This window comes from Schistocerca americana, chromosome 1 (assembly GCF_021461395.2).
Source record: "Schistocerca americana isolate TAMUIC-IGC-003095 chromosome 1, iqSchAmer2.1, whole genome shotgun sequence".
In the NCBI taxonomy this organism is placed as follows: Eukaryota; Metazoa; Arthropoda; class Insecta; order Orthoptera; family Acrididae; genus Schistocerca; species Schistocerca americana.
The window spans coordinates 519,693,338-519,714,226 of NC_060119.1; positions in this window are offsets into that span (position 1 = coordinate 519,693,338).

Below are 20,889 nucleotides of genomic sequence, written 5' to 3' on the forward strand. Positions count from 1 at the left end.
TATTCATTGTTCACATTTCCACCCTCTTTAAGAAAGATTCTAGCTTGAACAGCCAGTGACGGTGGTCATGTGTGTGTGAGTTTGTGTGTATGATTGTATGAATGTGTGTGTGTGCTTTACTTCCTTTCTGAAGAAGGCTTTGGCTGAAAAGTTATGTGGACGTTGATTTTGTCTTGCTTCCCTGCTGCTCGGCGTGAGTAGCAATCTATCCATTTCAGAGTACAATTATTTTTTCATGGAAGTCTATTTTAAAGAATCCACTGCCCATCAGCAGGACAAAGATGTATACAATTACAATCTCAGAGGGAAAGAATGACATTCATTACACCACAATAAGGTTGTCTGTAACACAAACAGTGGTTCACAATGCTGCAACCAAAAGTCTTGAGCACTTACCCATTGATATAAAATACCCGACATACAGCAATGTAAAATTTGAAACTAAACAGAAAACTTTTCTCTTTGAAAACTCCTTCTATTCTGCAGAAGGTTGTCTATTATTGTAATATGCAAATAGTGATGCATAGGAATTATAACTAATGTATGTACATCTCTGATTAAAATACGAAACAACTAATAAATTATCAGCATGGAGGTATACTCATAAAACAAATTGATATCAGTACATGATGATTCATTGCACATCATTATGATGTATCATGCAAATGATAACTAAAGAAGTAACACTTGGTATATCACAATGCATGTTATAGTCTTATACACTTTGAACACCTCAAAATGAAATTCAGAAATAAAATGAAGCAAATGATCAAAGTGGATGTACATTCCAATTGTGCTACGTTTCGTTATTCCTGCCAAACTAACACAGTTGCTGGTGAGAAATTTTCTAGGAACATAAGCAAATAGACTACTTTTCGAAAGGTAGTAATAGTTACACAGGTTAGGCTATCATTAATAAACAAATGACTTACTTGCATGTTAAAGGAAAATATCCATTTTACGGGGTCTAAGCGTTTGAGACAATTCCCTTAATCACATATAGTATAGCACAATGCTGGAACATGCTTAAAAAATTGTATCTTTTTTTATCCTGTAAATTGCTACTATTGATCACACACTGAACAACACATATTAGGTAAGATATCTAAGCGAGAAGCCGTGTAAACTACAGTGAAGCTAATGTACAAGCAATCTAATAAAACAGGAACTGTAGTCTGCATGGAGGTACAATTCTATGCTGCTCTGTTTCTTCATATTTTAGTAACAGTTCACTTTATTGACATGCATAAGATACGACAGCAAGCCTTTCTTCTTTCTTCATTGCACACGTTTATTGGCTAATACAGAACACATATGTAATTTTTTGCAAATGAACATCAGAAATGTTGTGCATATGTATTGAAAGCTGAAAATGTAATGAACACGAAACAGTACCAGTAAACAAAAGTCATCAGTTTCGGACTTTCAGCTTCATCTGATATCGATACAAATACAGTAAAAGTGGCATTAAGTGTATTATGAAAACATCCTTTGCAACATCTCTTCCTTCTTTTCTTGGTTATTTTTAAAATGTCAACAAAAAAGTAGCATTAACAAGACAAAATGTGAACCTATGTTAATCAGGTAAGTACTGTAATGTTTAGTATTTAAAACAGTTGTTGTGTGCACATGACAGAAATAACGAACAAGTCAATTAGTTACATGTTCCATGGATGATTTTGCATGATAGATAGTAATGATGTCGAATGAGTCTTTCTGCACTCACATCACAAATTAATTTGTCCATATGGTTACATTCTGAACATTTCTATAGTTTTTCTCTCTTTTTACCAAAAATATGTAGAGTTGTGAGTTAGTTATTTATACTCAACACTTTTTACCTGTTAGTGTAATACTGTTATAGGAACTCTTCTAAGGAACAGAAGGAGTTGTCAAGGAGAAACTTTCGCAGCTTCTGATCAAATTTTACTTCTCTGTTTGTCAGACATTTTATATCACTGGGTGAGTGATCAAAAATTTTTGTTGAAGCACCATGCACCCCTTTTTGTGCTAAAGTAATGATTGTCGTTTTCCTTCTGGTATGATAATTATATACCTCCTTGTTCCTTTTGAACCATAGTGGATTATTTACAACAAACTTAATGAGGGAATAAATATACTATGAACTAGTAGTCAGAATGCCCAACTCCTCAAACAGATGTCTACAAAATGACCATGGATGAGCACCACATATTATTCTTACATCTCGTTTTTGCACAAGAAAGACTTTCTTTCTTAAAAATGAGTTACTGTAGAGCATTATCCCATACGACATTATTGAATGAAAATATGCAAACTCCACCAACTTACTAATTTGTCTATCTCCAAGATTTGCAATGATTCTAAGCAGAAGTGTGGCTTAACTAAGCTGTTTTAGGAGTCCCAAAATGTGTTTTTTCCAATTTAAATTCTCATCAGTATGGACCCCTAAGCCTTTTGAAGTTTCCACTCTGTTTATTAGTTCCTCACCATATGTTACACTTATATTTGATGGTGTACCACTAGGTGTGCAGAACTGAATATGCTGCATCTTTTTAAAATTGAGAGTGATACTATTCATAGAAAACTAGTCAATGATACTTTTATTTTGTTTACCATTTCTTCTGTTTCTGTACACATGCTTGGATTGATTTCAACACTAGTGTCATCTGTAAAAGTAACTAATTTTGCTTTTTGTATGCTAGACAGAAGATTATTTACATATTTGAAGAATAGTAGCGAACCTAAGATTGAACCTTTGTGAACCCCATACATGATTTCTCCCCAGTCAGAATTCTGTACCTGGGCCATATTCTTGAATTACTGAGCACAACTTTCTCCATTATTTTGGTTAGATACAACAGTATCAATTGGTTGGATAAACCATCAATCCCATAAAACGTCAATTTATTTTGGAGTTTACTGTGATTCACACAGCCAAACGCCTTAGAGAGGTTGCAGAAAATACCAACAGGCCCTGTTTTATTATTTAATGTTTGTAAAATCTGGTGAGTGAATGTGTAAATGGTATTCTCAGTAGAGCAACCCTTCTGAAACCCAAACTGTGATTTGCTAAGGATACTATTGTTGCTAAAGTGAGATACTAGTTTAGACTACATCACCTTCTCAAAAATTTTGGAAAATTACGTCAGCTGTGAAACAGGTCAGTAATTATTGTCACCCCTCTTATCACCTTTCTTAAAGAGGGGTTTAACAATGGTATATTTCAGTCTCTCTGAAAAAATTCCTTGAGCTAGTGATGCATTACATATCTCAGATGAGACTAGGCTTACTACATAGGAGCAAATTTATAGTACTTCATTGAAAACACCATCAAAACCAAATAAACTTTTATTTCTGAGAGAATGTATGATATTCTTAATTTCAGAAGAAGTTGGTGATATATTCTTATGATTGAATCTTGTGAAACTAACATTTTCAACTTACTACCTTGATTTTTCTCTTAAACTACTTGTCCTTATGCTTTCTACTATAGATGATAAATGATTACTATATGCATTTGGTATCTGTGACCCATCATTTATAGCTTTTCGATTCAGTTCAGTAGGGATGTTGTCTTGTTCTATGTCTGGTTGTTCTGTCTCTTGTTTTACTACATTCTATACAGCCTTAGGTCTGATGGTGGAAGTACTCCTTTCTGACATAAGGTGCGTGTTCCTTGATTGTTTGAATAACCTTTCTTAGTAATTTTGAGTACTTTTTGTAATGTGCAGCTACTGCAGGATCTCTACTTGTTCTTACCAAAAGATACATTTCCCTTTTCCTTTCACAAGATATTTTACTTTCTCTAGTGGTCATGGTTTTTTACATGGCTGTTTAGTGTCCTTTCTGATTAACTTACACAGAGAGATGTTTTCAAGTAATGATACGAATATATCATGGAAAAGATTACATTTTATGTTAGTATTTAGTTCATTATAAATTACGTCTCCTGTAACCTATTCTTAAAAACATTTCTGCTGGGGTTATTAATTGAGTACCTGGGTGCAATAAGAGTGTTAAACAGCTAACGCTGATATTGTGTAAGAGTGTGTATTGCATTCTTCAAACATTCGACTATAACCTTTAAAGAAATTAGTTCCATATGACGCCGCTAGATGGCAGGCGCTCTTTGGAAAGAAGATTGCATGCAACGCTTTTGTTGCACCCATGGCTTCAGTTCATTGTTCACACACATGCTGCAGCCACATGGTGAAGATGGACACTAGTGATGAATATGTTACTATGGAAGAAGAAATTATCGTTGATGACAATGAAATTAACAGTGTATAGCGTCCCCAGGGCCATATTACGAAAAGACTTAAAAACAATATTTATAAATAAGAGACATTCCTAAATTTCATAATATATTTTTTTTCATGTAGCCATAAAACAATAATTTCTCTGTCGAGAAATGCAAAGAAATATAACAAAGTGACCTAAAGAGACGACAAGATACGCTCTTTTTTTAATTTTTTAGTCGTCTTCACTTCCATTTTTGTCTTGAGTGTGTACAGACGGACATCTTGCGAGTGCTGGCAAATGTAAGCATATTTGTATGAGTTAAGCATATAATATACTGATTTAATATTATTGTGCACTTTTAATTTGTAAGAGGTGATCCCGATTTCATGTCCGTCTTCCTTGAATTAACCTGCATTCAAGTAATTTACAGTTCAACAATCGCAGCAGCCGATGCAGCCAACGACGCCATTACATGGCGATATTAACTTATGAAAAATTAGCGGAAGCGGAAAACTCGCCCGCTATTAACATAATATTAAATTTTCTCTACAGCCACCCGACGTTGCAGAACATACTTAGCTTTAAGATTCTTATTTTCAGTACCATAGCCGAGAGCCAGAGCCAGAGCCAGGACTCCGACTACAATACAATGGTTAACGGAGGTAAGAAAAATACTCTCGCGCGTGTGTGGGCCGCAATTTTAATTAATAACTAAAGATTTCTTGTTTTAAAGTGAACTGACTAGCCGAGGAAGTTAATATGAAAAGTTTATTACATTGTTCAGCTTGTATGCTCATGTTTTAAGATGCAGCGAGTCTAACATTCATTAACGTAACAAATAATTTGAGATTAATATTGTTAAAAAGGAGAACTTCAGGAAAGCATTTAATCGTAAAATCAAAATTAAATGGAATATCATTTTTATTAAGGCCCACCACGTAAGTCGGCAACAATCAAAAAATAATAATAACAATAATAATATATTAAATTGCGACAGCCGACGGACGCGAGATTGGCGCCGCAACTTTGGTGCCCGATTAAAGAAAATACGAAATTTACGAAATCTGACTCTATTGTAATGAATGTAATTATGTATGTGTCTAATTGTTGTAAAATATTAATGCTTGTATGAATTCTTTTACATGTACAACAACAAAACCACACCCTGAGGAGATCTGGAGAGGAAAAAGTGTAGAAAAGAAAAAGGATTGCGAGAAAGAAAAATAAGTAAGGTAAGGCCTATTGTGCAAGCATCCTGTGTAGCTCTGTGCGGAATATCGAACCCATGTGCACATGAGATACCTTCGGTGTTTTGTGTATTTATGTGTTTATTTTTGGAGGGGATAGTTAATCGTGTGTGTATCAGTGTTAAAGATTCGTCAGTGGCTTAAAGTGAATTTAGTATGGTTAAGATAGGACAACCTAAAGCATCTGTACCAGAAGAACAAAATTCTGTTAGTATAGAAAGTGAGGATCATTTGCAATACGTAAACGAATCCCAAGCCACCGCCTCGGATAACATAATTTCCGGAGCGGGGGGCGAGGATCTGTGGACGGTGAATGACGCTCCACAGCAGATTGGGAATAGAGTAACAACTCCACTGCCTGGGCAGGGGGGCCAGTGCTAGATTAAGCGGGGCACCAGTATGCTCACCGATTGCAGACCCATTTGCAGAATTTCTGCGGAGGCTCGAAGAAAGAGATAGGGAAAGAGACGAAAAACTGGCTCAGATGCTACGTGAGCAAGAGCAGCGCAATGAAGCGAAACTAGATAGGATCCAAAGCGAACTTACCGAGATGCAGGACGCTTGCAAAGAAATCCCCGATCTTGTGCAAAGCTTAGCCGGCGAGATGCAAGAATTACAGATATCGCAGGCTAGGCGTGAAGACAATGTCCAGACTTTAACCAACCGCGTGGATAATGTGGAGATAGATGCACGGAAAAGTATTGACGCATATTTGGAAGTGCAAGCTCAAAAAGTAGAAAAAGAATTAAATGAATGGCTAGAAGTAAAGGATCGCGAGATATCTGCAAAGATTGAAAGCGACGTAAAAACAGCTGTAGAACAAGCGACTGCGGCCGCGAGTGTAAATATTGACGCTAGCGCTGCTGCACTACATGCCGAATTAACACAGATCAAATCCCGTGTGACAGCGGAGTTGCCAAATTGGCAACAGGAGGTCGCGCGGAGACTGTCTGCGTTGGAAAGCAATGTAAACAGTGGCGGACAGATCATGAATCCGACTCCGCGTACTGATTACTGTAATAACGCTGACGGTATGCAAGGTACGAGTGTGCAACCGCAACCTAATGCGAATTATGAGCACGAACAACATGCGATACCATGCAGCGCACATCACAAAGTAATGAATGTCACAGAATGTAGCAATCAGATGTGCAAAAAAGAGGACAATGTAATAAAACACAGGACATTCCAACCCTTCAATAGCGAAAAACGAAATGTCCACCCTGTTGTATTTATTAAGAGCTTCAGGAATGTGTTTCCCAGGACATGGACGGAAAGACAAAGAATACAGTTCGTGGTCTCCTTTATTCAAGGTGACGCGGCACTGTGGGCCACCAACGTGTCCGAAAAATGTCTAACGATGCAACAGTTTGAAGGTGCTTTCTTGCAAAAATTCTGGTCCGATAGCGTCCAAGAAAGACTACGAAAGGAGTTGTACAGTCCAGAAATGTACAATCCTAAGATGGGAACGTTACGCAAATATTTCGAAAAGTATATAAACAAAACCAGGTACTGGGACGAGCCAATGTCCGATCGTGATATAATCAGATTAATAAAAATGAAGTTGCCCAGTGAAATTAAAAGATATTTCATCAATGTGCCGGAATACGATATAGAACAGTTCATGGAAATAGTGGATTCTGTTGACTTATTGATAGAAGATATGAAAACCGAAAACAAGTGGAACCATGCAGGCTGTAATCAACAAAAAGCCGATTACAATAGCAGCCACAGTAACGGTAGTAACTTAGTACCAAATGGTAACGGGAATAGGCAAGAGCACCGGCAACAGAATCGAGGCACAAACAATGGCAATGGTTATAACGGCAACGGTTATAATCGTCAAAATCGAAAGAGACATCATGATGGACGCATGAGTAATGGATATAATGGTAACGGCAATCCGCAATGGCGGAATAACCGAAACCAGTGGCGTGGTCGTAACGAACCGACAACACAGTGGCAACAAAACACAGCGCCACAATGGAACGCCAACCCAGGTCCATCACAGAGCATGTCAGGAAGTTACAACCGACCACCGCAAAACCAGAGCCATACACAATATCAAAATACACCATCGGGGAGGCAGGGCGGCCAACCCAACAGTAGCAACAACAACAACCAGAACCACAATGTGAGGTTAGTGGAAGCGACAGACAACTGTCAACCCAATAATGCTCATCCGTTAAACTAAAGACAGCCACAATACGCTCTCCGTTGTTGGCTGCAGGATGGTGTAGTGAGGGCACATTCACGAATGACAGTCAGAAACTTTGTATGCTGAGATACAATGAGGGAATAAAAATAGAAAAGGAACTTGTAGACATACCGCAGAAATGTAACCGAACCGACAAAAGTGTTGTGCAGGCTATATTGCAAGCAGATATGTACGGAGCACCAATACACATAATAGTCGATACCGGTGCGTCAACCAATGTCATGAGCGCAAATTTTTACAAGTACTTGAGTCAAAATAATAGAATACCAGTATTGCCAGTGAAGAATTGTCATGTAAAGGTGCAATAGGTGCACAATATCATATCATAAAGCACCAGGTGCAAGTCGAGTTTACGGTAGGAAATGAAGCAATGAAAAGCTCGTTCCTAGTAGTTAAAGGATTAGGTGTTGCTTGCATCCTGGGGATGGAATTTATACGCCAGAGGGACGCAAAACTCGACCTCTTGTGCGGGGAAGTAAGCCTTATGAATGAGGGTACATGTGTAATTTTGCCATTGTTGAGGACACGGGAAGTGCACGGTAAATATTGCCGGAGCTTTCGGTCGAGATTCGAAGGAATACAGGTAATGAATGTATATTCTGACTTAAGTGCAAGACAAGTATATTTTAAAGATTTTATTACTGAAGACAAAGAGGAAAAAAGGAAACTGATAGCCATGAAAGTTAGGGAGTCAGAACATTTGACTGAAGCACAACAAAATGAATTGACTCAGCTACTTACAGATTATGAGAATGTGTTTTCGGAAAAACCCGGTGTTATCGAGGGCTACACCTATAACATCGAAGTGGTACCTCGCGATACTTTCTGTCACGCAAACTACACCATCCCGTGGTCAAAGAAGGAGGCAGTTACGAAGGAAATGAGAAAAATTCTTACAAAGACGTTCGCTCAGTAGAGCAACTTTTACGTATATATTAGCAGTAGGTTAAGTTTATAGTGTATTTTTTTCTGTGAGTAAATGCTAAGATATTAGCGTAATATTTAAAGACAATGAGGCACACAAGATTAGTGTGATTCAATTTTGTAGATGTGAAGGAGTAACAGTATTTTTAAGCAATTGCATTTTGAAAGAAAAAAATGAACGAAGGTTTAAGAATATTTTACAAATTTCATGTTTAAAAATGCTTTAAAAAAGATTAAAAAACAATTCAACAGCATTTAATGATGAAAGAATTTTTCATTAGTGTGTCATGAATATTTTTGAACTGTAGTAGTAATGAAACTTATGAAATTCAATATTATAGTGTATATGTTGTTCCATGTATTTATGTCTATACCGATCTTGAAATATGCTCAATCATAATTTACTTAACAATATCAGTGCAGGGTGTACATCACCCAAGGTACCTCATGTGTTGTGGACAAGGTACAAAGCAAATCAGTAAACGCGACTACCGCTAAGAACTGTTAAAATATATTGCCATCTTCTAAGGCAAAGATTTGCACGAATTTGTAGTGTAAACAGAAGTCACAAATCTAACATTAATCTAGGAACTTGCACGCTAGGCGTAGATTATAAAATGTGTACAATAATGCGAGAGGCAAAGTTTTGTAAAGTCGAGCCTGGCTCTGGAGGGCAAGTACGCAATGAGTGGGCAGACATGACATGGGGACTTACCTCAGATGGGACGGAAATACAATTGTATAGTCAAAAAATCTGAAGGCAAGTACGACCCTAAGTGGAAAATAAAAAGAGATAAATAGTGCGAGAGACTGGTAAAATCCAGCACGAGCCAAAATCCAGTTCACACTGAATGAAACACATTAGGGTTTGTGAACTAATCGAAACAGTTACTTTAAGCAGTGTGAAAAACTGTGAAGGTGAAACTGTGAATGCGGACGGTGAAGCGCTAGTATTGAACGTTCAACAGCAGTGAAGACGCCAAACGCCAATATTACGCACGAAAAACTGTGAATTTGCTTATAAATGTGAACTGTTAACGTGAAATGAACCCACAGTCAATATTTTTGGGACAGACTGTAATTTCAGTGAGTACAACAATGCGAGATTGGAATGCGATGCGTGGACTGTTGCAAAACAGCGACCGCAGAAACGGCGAATGTTTGTGTTAAGCTCGTATTGGGACACTCGCCAGTGCCTGCGAGTACGGCGAAAACAAATAATTTTGTCAAGACAAAAACTGACGTGTAATGGAAACAGTATTGCATCAAAACTGCATTCACGGGAGAAGGTCCATGTCATGTATTCTGCAAGACAGTGCTGGCTTGACACTCGGAAACTGGCAAAAGCTTAACAACAACTGCCGCACTAATAATTGCTTCTTTCCCACTAGCGTAACCATCTGCAGCGGGAAACAAATATTACGTTGGTTGTGTGTATGTTTCATGTACTACGTCGGAGATGCGTAGCAGAGCTGACTCCTGCCAACAAGCGCGGGGGCGAATATCATCCCACTCCGCCACGCCCGGGCGAGACAGAAGCGCATCGCCAACCGTGCAGCCGATCACCTGATTCTGACGTTACGCGACGGCGAGAGACACGCTGGCGTCGAGCGGGCGTTGACCTCTCCGCAGCCGCCGCGACCGCCGAGCTCCGAACACACCAACCGACGCCGTCGCGAGCTAAACGCCGCGGCGTAGATCATCAACGACACCGCAATCAATTGTTATAATGACCTCATTTCTTTGCGTAGTGCAACAAAACATTATTTGTAATGTATGCACATTCTGTACTCCAATGACATCCCAGAAACGTTTAAGTGAAAGTGACCCAAGCAGTTAGTATGTCGCTCCGCCGAGGTGTTCCCCAGGTTTCCCTACGGCCGCACCAAATGGGGAGCGAACAGTTGACACCCCTGGGACTTCAAATATTGCGGACTAACTCGTGATTGTATACCTTTGAACACTGCAAAAGTTGCAACCCTAAAAGGAAGCAGCCAAAATGAAATTAATTATATTGTATGACCTTTTGTACATGACTGTATACGTAACCAATTGTATATTATATTGTTATGCAGATAACTTCATCTGTATTACACCTTGTGTGCAACACACCTCAGTAATTACTACTGTGTAAATATATGATGTGACATATGTAGACTGTGAAAGAAAAATCTGCGTGTGGACACTGTGGACATGAAAGAGGAAATATTTATGTCAAAAAACACGAACATTTTTTATGACATAAACATTTCGGGGGGCAATATAGCGTCCCCAGGGCCATATTACGAAAAGACTTAAAAACAATATTTATAAATAAGAGACATTCCTAAATTTAATAATATATTTTTTTTTCATGTAGCCGTTAAACAATAATTTCTCTGTCGAGAAATGCAAAGAAATGCAATGCAAAGAAATATAACAAAGTGATCTAAAGAGACGACAAGATACGCTCTTTTTTTAATTTTTTAGTCGTCTTCACTTCCATTTTTGTCTTGAGTGTGTACAGACGGACATCTTGCGAGTGCTGGCAAATGTAAGCATATTTGTATGAGTTAAGCATATAATATACTGATTTAATATTATTGTGCACTTTTAATTTGTAAGAGGTGATCCCGATTTCATGTCCGCCTTCCTTGAATTAACCTGCGTTCAAGTAATTTACAGTTCAAGAATCGCAGCAGCCGATGCAGCCAACGACGCCATTACGTGGCGATATTAACTTATGAAAAATTAGCGGAAGCGGAAAACTCGCCCGCTATTAACATAATATTAACTTTTCTCCACAGGCGCCCGACGTTGCAGAACATACTAAGCTTTAAGATTCTTATTTTCAGTACCATAGCCGAGAGCCAGAGCCAGAGCCAGGACTCCGACTACAATACAATGGTTAACGGAGGTAAGAAAAATACTCTCGCGCGTGTGTGTGGCCCGCAATTTTAATTAATAACTAAAGATTTCTTGCTTTAAAGTGAACTGACTAGCCGAGGAAATTAATATGAAAAGTTTATTACATTGTTCAGCTTGTATGCTCATGTTTTAAGATGCAGCGAGTCTAACATTCATTAATGTAACAAATAATTTGAGATTAATATTGTTAAAAAGGAGAACTTCAGGAAAGCATTTAATCGTAAAATCAAAATTAAATGGAATATCATTTTTATTAAGGCCCACCACGTAAGTCAGCAACAATCAAAAAATAATAATAACGATAATAATATATTAAATTGCGACGGCCGACGGACGCGAGATTGGAAGGTTAAAACGACAATGCAATTCAAAAGGGTTGAGAAGAAATGTTGCTAAGAAGCTCCGAAATTCAGGCGAAATATAAATATCTGTATATACAGGAAAGAAAATACCAGCCAAGCCAAGAAGTTCAAGCCAGTTGAATCCTGTTGCAAGAAGAGGTCTGCGTTTTATTTGTTCATTTTTGTCTGCCATATCTTCAAGTGGACGAAGTTTAGTATTATACAGTTCTGCTTATTGTTGTATCATAGTCTACATTTGTTGCAATCTATTCTAGGTGCTGTCAGAGTTTACAAATCAATCAACAGAAGCAACTGTTTGTTGTATTTTGGGATAATAGGGACAAAATACTTCAGGACGCAATCTTGTTGGGATACATATAAAAAAAGAAAAAGAAATTGCAGCTCTCAATCACGAAGCACAGAAAAGGAGCTATTATTGGACATATACCATAAAACAAAAAGATTTGTAAAAATAGTTTACGAGAAATATTAAAGATCTGTGCTGCAGATTTCTGAAATAAGGCTGAGATCAATACAAAACACAATAAAGATAGGTATGTTATGTTAACACTGACTTGTCCATTTCACAAATATTATTGTAAGGTCTGTTATATTAACTTCAACAATCGTATTCAGTTATAATTATTTTGGCTAGTTCTGTCATGCTCTAGGTGTTATTTCTGAAGACAAAAGGGGTAAACACCATAATCAGCCCAATAAGATAGAAAAAAAGTTTCGCATCTTGTTTATGAACATTAGAACATTGGTCCCAGTTCCCACATAAGGAGTCCGGCTGCAGCAGTGCCAGAACCAAAAGGATGTATTTTGATAATCCTTAATTAACTGTTCATAATCTTTATATGTGCTTTAAGCAACATTTTTATGAGTTAGAAGGAAAACCACTTAAAATAAAGTACAGCACTTAACCACAGTTATTGGAGGCAACATAGTCAATATTCTTTTTGGCAACTGAGATCAGATAGGTGTGATTTTTGTGTTGAATGTGATGTGCTTTTGGCAAAAGTCCTGAAGATCAATGTAGAGTTAACTGTAATATACATAACGTATGTGCCAACGCATACCAATCTTTAGAGGCAGTTTTAATGAAAGAAATTAAATTTGTCTCTGATGATAGGATTATTTTTCTAGAATTTGATTATGTCCAGAACTTGCCCATACCTAAATTAAACGTAATGTCACAGTTTTACAAACAGATTTTTGGTTGTATACTTCTATTATTCATTGCCACAATGATGGTACTATTTCTTGGACATAGAAGCAAGAAAAAATCCACAGTCCGTGTGTTCATGTTTGTATGATTTTATCCACAAAATGTTGCTAATATATGTGAATGTGAAGAAAACTGTTTTCTTCCGATTTTTGTAGAGGACAGAACAAAAATATTATTGTCATTATGTTTTCATCATGGCTGGCCAAACATTTTAATACTGAATTTGAACATGTATTCCCTGTTAGGGGTCACTCCTACAACCAATGTGACTGAAATTTTGGAAAATATGGTATGCTGGTAAAGAGGGTTGAAAATATAGAAGTTTCTACCGAATATGTGAAAATGGTGGAAGAACATAGAGTGTATCCCAAACAATTCAATGTCATTAATGCTGCTTCGCTGATAAAAAGACTGGTTGAAAGTACTGGATCCATTGTTTTTAACACACTACGTGCCTACAGTTATAGATTTAGCATTCAGAAATATTGTCATGTACACTAATCTCCAAGGGGTGTGGTATCAGTATCACATACATGTACTCCAATATGTTGACCATTTACTATTTTCAATCATAGTTCCCTTTTCGTAAGTTTCACTGATCTTAATTTAAGAAATGAGCCTAAACTAGGAATAAATCTTGCTTAAATAGAGATGTATTATCATTATGTAAATTTTTGAAACGTCCCACAACTTGCTGAGTGGCTTACTTGTGTCCTAAACATGGAATGTCTAATTAATGATTCAAGAGTTCTCTAAATTTTCCAAACAAAAAAGAAGCTCTCATACCTTACTACTCGATCCCCTAATATATTGATGAAATGAGCTAACCTTACTTTTCTGTGCATGATGAAGTATCTTGTGGGGCTCTTCAGTTATTTTCACTTCTTTCAAAACAGGGCACCTGAAGCCTGATTATAAACTAAAAAATGTTTCCCTCTGGTATGAGGGATCCTGCTATGTGCGATTAGCCCACCTCCCCCCTCCCTCTCCTCCCTCAGTATATTATCTGCAAAAACCTCAGAAACCCTATCTTTACCTCTCTTATTCAGATGTAGGCCATGTCTAGTATATTTCCATCTCCCAACTGTAGCAACTGGCACTGCACTCATATGAGATTGCTTCTCCTATTTTATTCAGGTAACTCCTAATGCTGTAATTACTGTTCTTAGATAGATTGTCCCCTGCACCACTAACTATAATAACCCACCCTCTTTCCCAAAACCTTTTCACAAATTCCCTGTGTCCTCTGTCACCTGGCTCAGGCTAGCATCTGCCTCTAGAATACTTGTGACCTGATACTCTGTAACGTAAACAGTAGTCTGCTTATGTTGTGGGCTATCTAAGATGGCAGGAGGCACTACTCTGGCTTCAACACAATATACAGCATATGTCTGTTGGGTCATCTCCCTTCCTTTTTTACCTCCATGACAAAATCTATTGTGTGAATCCGAATGCTTACTCCAGAGATGTTTGTCCTCTACTGATCTAAGTCACAGACATACCATAGAGTAGAAATATCTCTGGAGTGAACATTTGGATGTGGAGAATAGATTTTGTGTTGCCAACATAAACAGTCACAGTAGTTAAGTGATCTCTGGAAGCAGTAGGTCTGTATTTAAGGCGACTTGTACATTTAGAATGTCACTACACCTCTATTACAAACAGATTGTCTCCGTAGGTGCTGCAGATTTGGTATAGACTCTTCACAAACATCATAACAATTTGCATTTGATACCGAGAATAAACTGGACTCTAACCTTGAAGAGAGAAATGAAGAGGCAATTTTGCTTCTTTGCAATAAGTGTCACAGTCCAGTTGCACTCATTTTTTGATATCTGGGAAAGCCACCACTACCTCTGGGTTTTACACTGAAGTGCCAAAAACACTGGTTTACGCATGTGTATTCAAATACAGATATATGTAAGCAGGCAGAATACGACACTGCGATCGACAACGCATATATAAGATGACAAGTGTCTGGTGCAGTTGCTAGATCAGTTACGGCTGGTACAATGGTAGGTCATCAAGATTTAAATGAGTTTGAATGTGGTGTTATAGTCAAGGCATGAGCTATGGGACACAGCATCTCTGAGGTAGTGATGAAATGGGGATTTTCCCATACAATCATTTCATGAGTGTACTAAGCATATCAGGAATGTGGTAAAACATCAAATCTCCTATGTTGTTGTGGCTGGAAGAAGATCCTGCAAGAACAGGGAGAATGACGACGGAAGAGAATCTTTCAACATGACAGAAGTGCAATCCTTCTACAGTTTGCTCCAAATTTCAATGCTGAACCTTCAAAAAGTGTCAACATGTGAACCATTCAATGAAACATCATCGATATGGGCTTTGGGAGCCAAAGGCCCATGCGTGTGATAAAAATAACAGTTCTGTATCAGACTGTGCACAAAATATATTTAAGATAAATGCTGACATTTCACTCAGAATAGCAAGTCATACTTTCCAGCTTTCATTTACTTCATAAATATTTATATTACGTTGCTATTAGTATATATTTAACTTCCACATTTGCTTTCAATTCTCTCTCGCTCTCTCTTACACACACACACAAACACACACACACACATATATACACTCCTGGAAATGGAAAAAAGAACACATTGACACCGGTGTGTCAGACCCACCATACTTGCTCCGGACACTGCGAGAGGGCTGTACAAGCAATGATCACACGCACGGCACAGCGGACACACCAGGAACCGCGGTGTTGGCCGTCGAATGGCGCTAGCTGCGCAGCATTTGTGCACCGCCGCCGTCAGTGTCAGCCAGTTTGCCGTGGCATACGGAGCACCATCGCAGTCTTTAACACCGGTAGCATGCCGCGACAGCGTGGACGTGAACCGTATGTGCAGTTGACGGACTTTGAGCGAGGGCGTATAGTGGGCATGCGGGAGGCCGGGTGGATGTACCGCCGAATTGCTCAACACGTGGGGCGTGAGGTCTCCACAGTACATCGATGTTGTCGCCAGTGGTCGGCGGAAGGTGCACGTGCCCGTCGACCTGGGACCGGACCGCAGCAACGCACGGATGCACGCCAAGACCGTAGGATCCTACGCAGTGCCGTAGGGGACCGCACCGCCATTTCCCAGCAAATTAGGGACACTGTTGCTCCTGGGGTATCGGCGAGGACCATTCGCAACCGTCTCCATGAAGCTGGGCTACGGTCCCGCACACCGTTAGGCCGTCTTCCGCTCACGCCCCAACATCGTGCAGCCCGCCTCCAGTGGTGTCGCGACAGGCGTGAATGGAGGGACGAATGGAGACGTGTCGTCTTCAGCGATGAGAGTCGCTACTGCTTTGGTGCCAATGATGGTCGTATGCGTGTTTGGCGCCGTGCAGGTGAGCGCCACAATCAGGACTGCATACGACCGAGGCACACAGGGCCAACACCCGGCATCATGGTGTGGGGAGCGATCTCCTACACTGGCCGTACACCACTGGTGATCGTCGAGGGGTCACTGAATAGTGCATGGTACATCCAAACCGTCATCGAACCCATCGTTCTACCATTCCTAGACCGGCAAGGGAACTTGCTGTTCCAACAGGACAATGCATGTCCGCATGTATCCCGTGCCACCCAACGTGCTCTAGAAGGTGTAAGTCAACTACCCTGGCCAGCAAGATCTCCGGATCTGTCCCCCATTGAGCATGTTTGGGACTGGATGAAGCGTCGTCTCACGCGGTCTGCACGTCCAGCAGGAACGCTGGTCCAACTGAGGCGCCAGGTGGAAATGGCATGGCAAGCCGTTCCACAGCACTACATCCAGCATCTCTACGATCGTCTCCATGGGAGAATAGCAGCCTGCATTGCTGCGAAAGGTGGATATACACTGTACTAGTGCCGACATTGTGCATGCTCTGTTGCCTGTGTCTATGTGCCTGTGGTTCTGTCAGTGTGATCATGTGATGTATCTGACCCCAGGAATGTGTCAATAAAGTTTCCCCTTCCTGGGACAATGAATTCACGGTGTTCTTATTTCAATTTCCAGGAGTGTATATATAATATATATATATATATATATATATTTTGTTTGCTTGTTTTCAACTGATATATATACTTTTCTTAGTGTACAATGTTATATATATATATATATATATATATATATATATATATATATGGGTGAAATGTTTCTTCATGTTACATTGTATACATATAGTTTTTCTTCTCTATTCTGTAAAAAATCCTATCCAGTATATATATATATATATATATATATATATATATATATATATATATATATATATATACTGATGAAACGTTTCTTCATGTTACATTGCATCCTAAGAAAAGTATATATATCAGTTTAAAACAACCAAACTGACCATAAATTATGCAGGTTTGAGATATCAGAAATGTATGAAAAGGAAAAATAGCCTAACTTTTACCAGTCTTTCTTTGAGATTCATCACCATCAAAAGAAAAGGCCATTTTTTGAGCTGTGGGTTTCCTGCTATTATGTGTAGGAATACTCAGAAATGACTGCTGCTGATGACCAAAGGCTGCTGAGTCATCCTACACATTTTAGATACATAAAATAGATTTAAAACATTTATTCAAAGTGCAGCCAAAACAGTATATTACAGTATCGGTATGTCGAAGTATCATACAATACCAGTTTTTCCTTATGTCCTGTATTTCTCTTTGTACCTGTAGTATTTACAGTAATGGGCTAATTTCCTATGTTAAAATATGTTCGGATTGTTGTTATTCTGAGTGATTATGACTTTTAAACGGCATTTATGGTCAATATTCTCATAAAATGTCTGTTATTTTTATGTAATCAAAGCTTAAGAATCATGAAATATCAAGATCTGGTCACATGATTGAAAATGTTCTGTTACTGGCTGATGCTCCGACGACATCACTGACTAGGAGTGTCAGCAGATGATACGAGGTTTTTATGTACTTTTTCTGCAAACAGTTACCTATTTAGTGATGGAAAACGCAATTTCAAATTTTAAGTAACAATAGAAAGAAATTGTGAATACTGATAGTGGAAGCCTTGCTGAAGTTGATTAATTTATGCTCCACCCATTTAGAGCAGTGATATGTGTAACGACAGACATTCTTTCCCCTGGACCCTGCAAACATCATTAAAATCAGTCAAAACTAAGGAATTGTAGAACTTTTTCAAATGAGTCTATATATTATAACTAGATTGTCGACTGTCATGAACTATGATCGAAAGCACAATAAAATTATTCTTGGCAAAACATAGTGCTGATTTCATTTGTAGAAGATACTCTGTGGAAATATGGAATCTAGCAGTCATTCAGTGGTGCCATGGACAGCACATCTGACTGCAGTGAAAGAGGTCACATGTCGAATCCTGGAAGGGTCATATACTTTTAAAAGTTTTACATTAAATACGAAAATAGCCAGAACTGATTGTGGCAGTTGTTTCGATTGTGGGATGTATTATATATAGCTTCACATTAGTTTTAGTTTGAGAAATGGACCACAGAGGATAAATGCATTTACTTTGCGAACAGACAATTCTCTTTTTGGAAAGCATTGCTGGTAGTGAAGATATCACCATGCGGTCTCATACAAAGAGGTTATATGGAGAGATATCAAACATGTAGAACATGCAGGTGACTCAAACGTAAAGGTTTTTGATATTTGCAAAGTGTAAACTAACGTTAGCATCTGAAGCAGACTTACTTCATCTTTGTGGAAGATGATGAAACTCCAAAAGTTTAAACAATAGGGATCCTAGGTGGGTGGTACGAAAATAAAAACATTGTTCATAATTGAGTAAAAAGTCGGTAGTCACATTAAGTAGAAAATATCTTTTTGACTGTGACATGCGTTAACAGCGATTGGAAGTGGGTTTGTTTTACATATAAGCAAAAATTTTCTTTCAGGTTAGATTCAAACCAGCTATCGATGGATATCATCTTCTAAAATTCAAGGATCTAAAGCTCTAACAACTGAGCTCATGTGTAGTTGGGTACAATGACGATTTTCACTACGAGTTTAATTTCTTTGAATGACGCTATCCTTTGTTGTAGCAGTCAGGAGCATACCTCAGAGGTAAGTTAATGTTAACTTGAAAGTGCAACACATTTTTTAATTATATTAGTGAACTTTTTTGTTGACGTAGTGACAATTTGCCAGTACAATGCAACCACATTTTAAGCATCCTCTTCTTCTCTTGAACACTAAAAAACAGCTTTTTAGCAGTATTTATAGATGGAATTTTACAGTATGGTACTACAAACTACCTGTAACCCATTTTCCGAAACGTAAATTCCAAAACATGACATCACTGTGAATTAGCATTACAGTAGTAGGAGCAGCGAGCTAGCCAGAGATGTACAGGCATCACATGACGTGAATGGAGCGTTTTAGCGGCTTTCAAATTATTTCAAATTCATTTCTGTTTTTGTAAACGAATATTGAAATTCAAGTGGAAAATCATGTTAGCAGCATAAAATGACACATTTAATCATTTAAGACAATTTTCAATGATTACCCTTTTCTCCATCACTGTTACAAATGAACAAATGGTAAAAATGCAACAAATATGTGTTATACTCGACACCAGCACAAACACACAGTGTAGTTTACAGATCATGTGACACTCGCCGTTTAATGTTGACAACATACACAGAATGCAGTCGCTGGCCAGTGTGGCTGAGCGGTTCTAGGCGCTTCATTCTGGAACCGCGCGACTGCTATGGCCGCAGGTTCGACTCCTGTCACCACGGGCATGGATGTGTGTGATATCCTTAGGTTAGTTAGGTTTAAGTAGTTCTAAGTTCTAGGAGACTGATGACCTCAGATGTTAAGTCCCATAGTGCTGAGAGCCATTTGAACCATCTGAACAGTATGCAGTGCTTACTCCAGAGATATTTCTACTCTATAGATCTAAAGAAAGACAGATAGTAACACAAGATAGTTTTCTGATGACATTACTCTCATTGCAGAAGGGAAAGATCCAACACAAGCAGTTCTGGAATCAGATGTGGTAACAAAAAGAGGAAGGAATGATTTACCTCAAATAAGACGAGAGTAAATGTAGACAGAATGCAGCATATGGAATGATGATTCAGCAAAAATATATATCTGAAAAATGTAGAAATTGTGAAACTGCTAGATTTTGTGGTAGACCATAAACTCACAGAGAACAGTCTCCCTGAGCATATATGCTATAGACTGTCACACGTTTTGTACCTCCTGAGAACATTAAAAAGCATTATTACAGGCTAATGTTTGCTAAATGTATATGATGCCCTATTCCATAGTTGTATTACCTGTAGACTACAGCTTTGGAGTCATTCATCAGGCTGCAAGAATTTACTATCATTGCAAAAGAAAGTAATAACAATTATTACATCGAGGAGATGACAGGAGCATTGCTGACCATTATGAACAAAATTAGGAATAATGTCTGTTTACAGCCATTATATATTTTTGTGCCGCCTCCATATTAAAGAAAAAATAGATTCCTTCAGCAGGATGCATGAGATACATGACCACAACACATGCAACAAAGATAAATGTACCAACCTATCAGCTTTCCAAAACAAGAGATTACTTTCTGAAGATAGCTCTGTGAATGTTCAAATCACTACCCATGGAAGTGGAGGTCCTGTCACTGGAGAGGGTAAAAAGAAAATTCAAGAGAGTTAAAACTACATCTGCTATACTCCACACAGGAAAATTTTGACTGTGATGAAAGCAAATGGATTTACTAAATTTTGTCGCAAATCAGTCAGAGAATTAGAATCTCAATGGAAAATGAAATGTATCTATACAGTAAAATT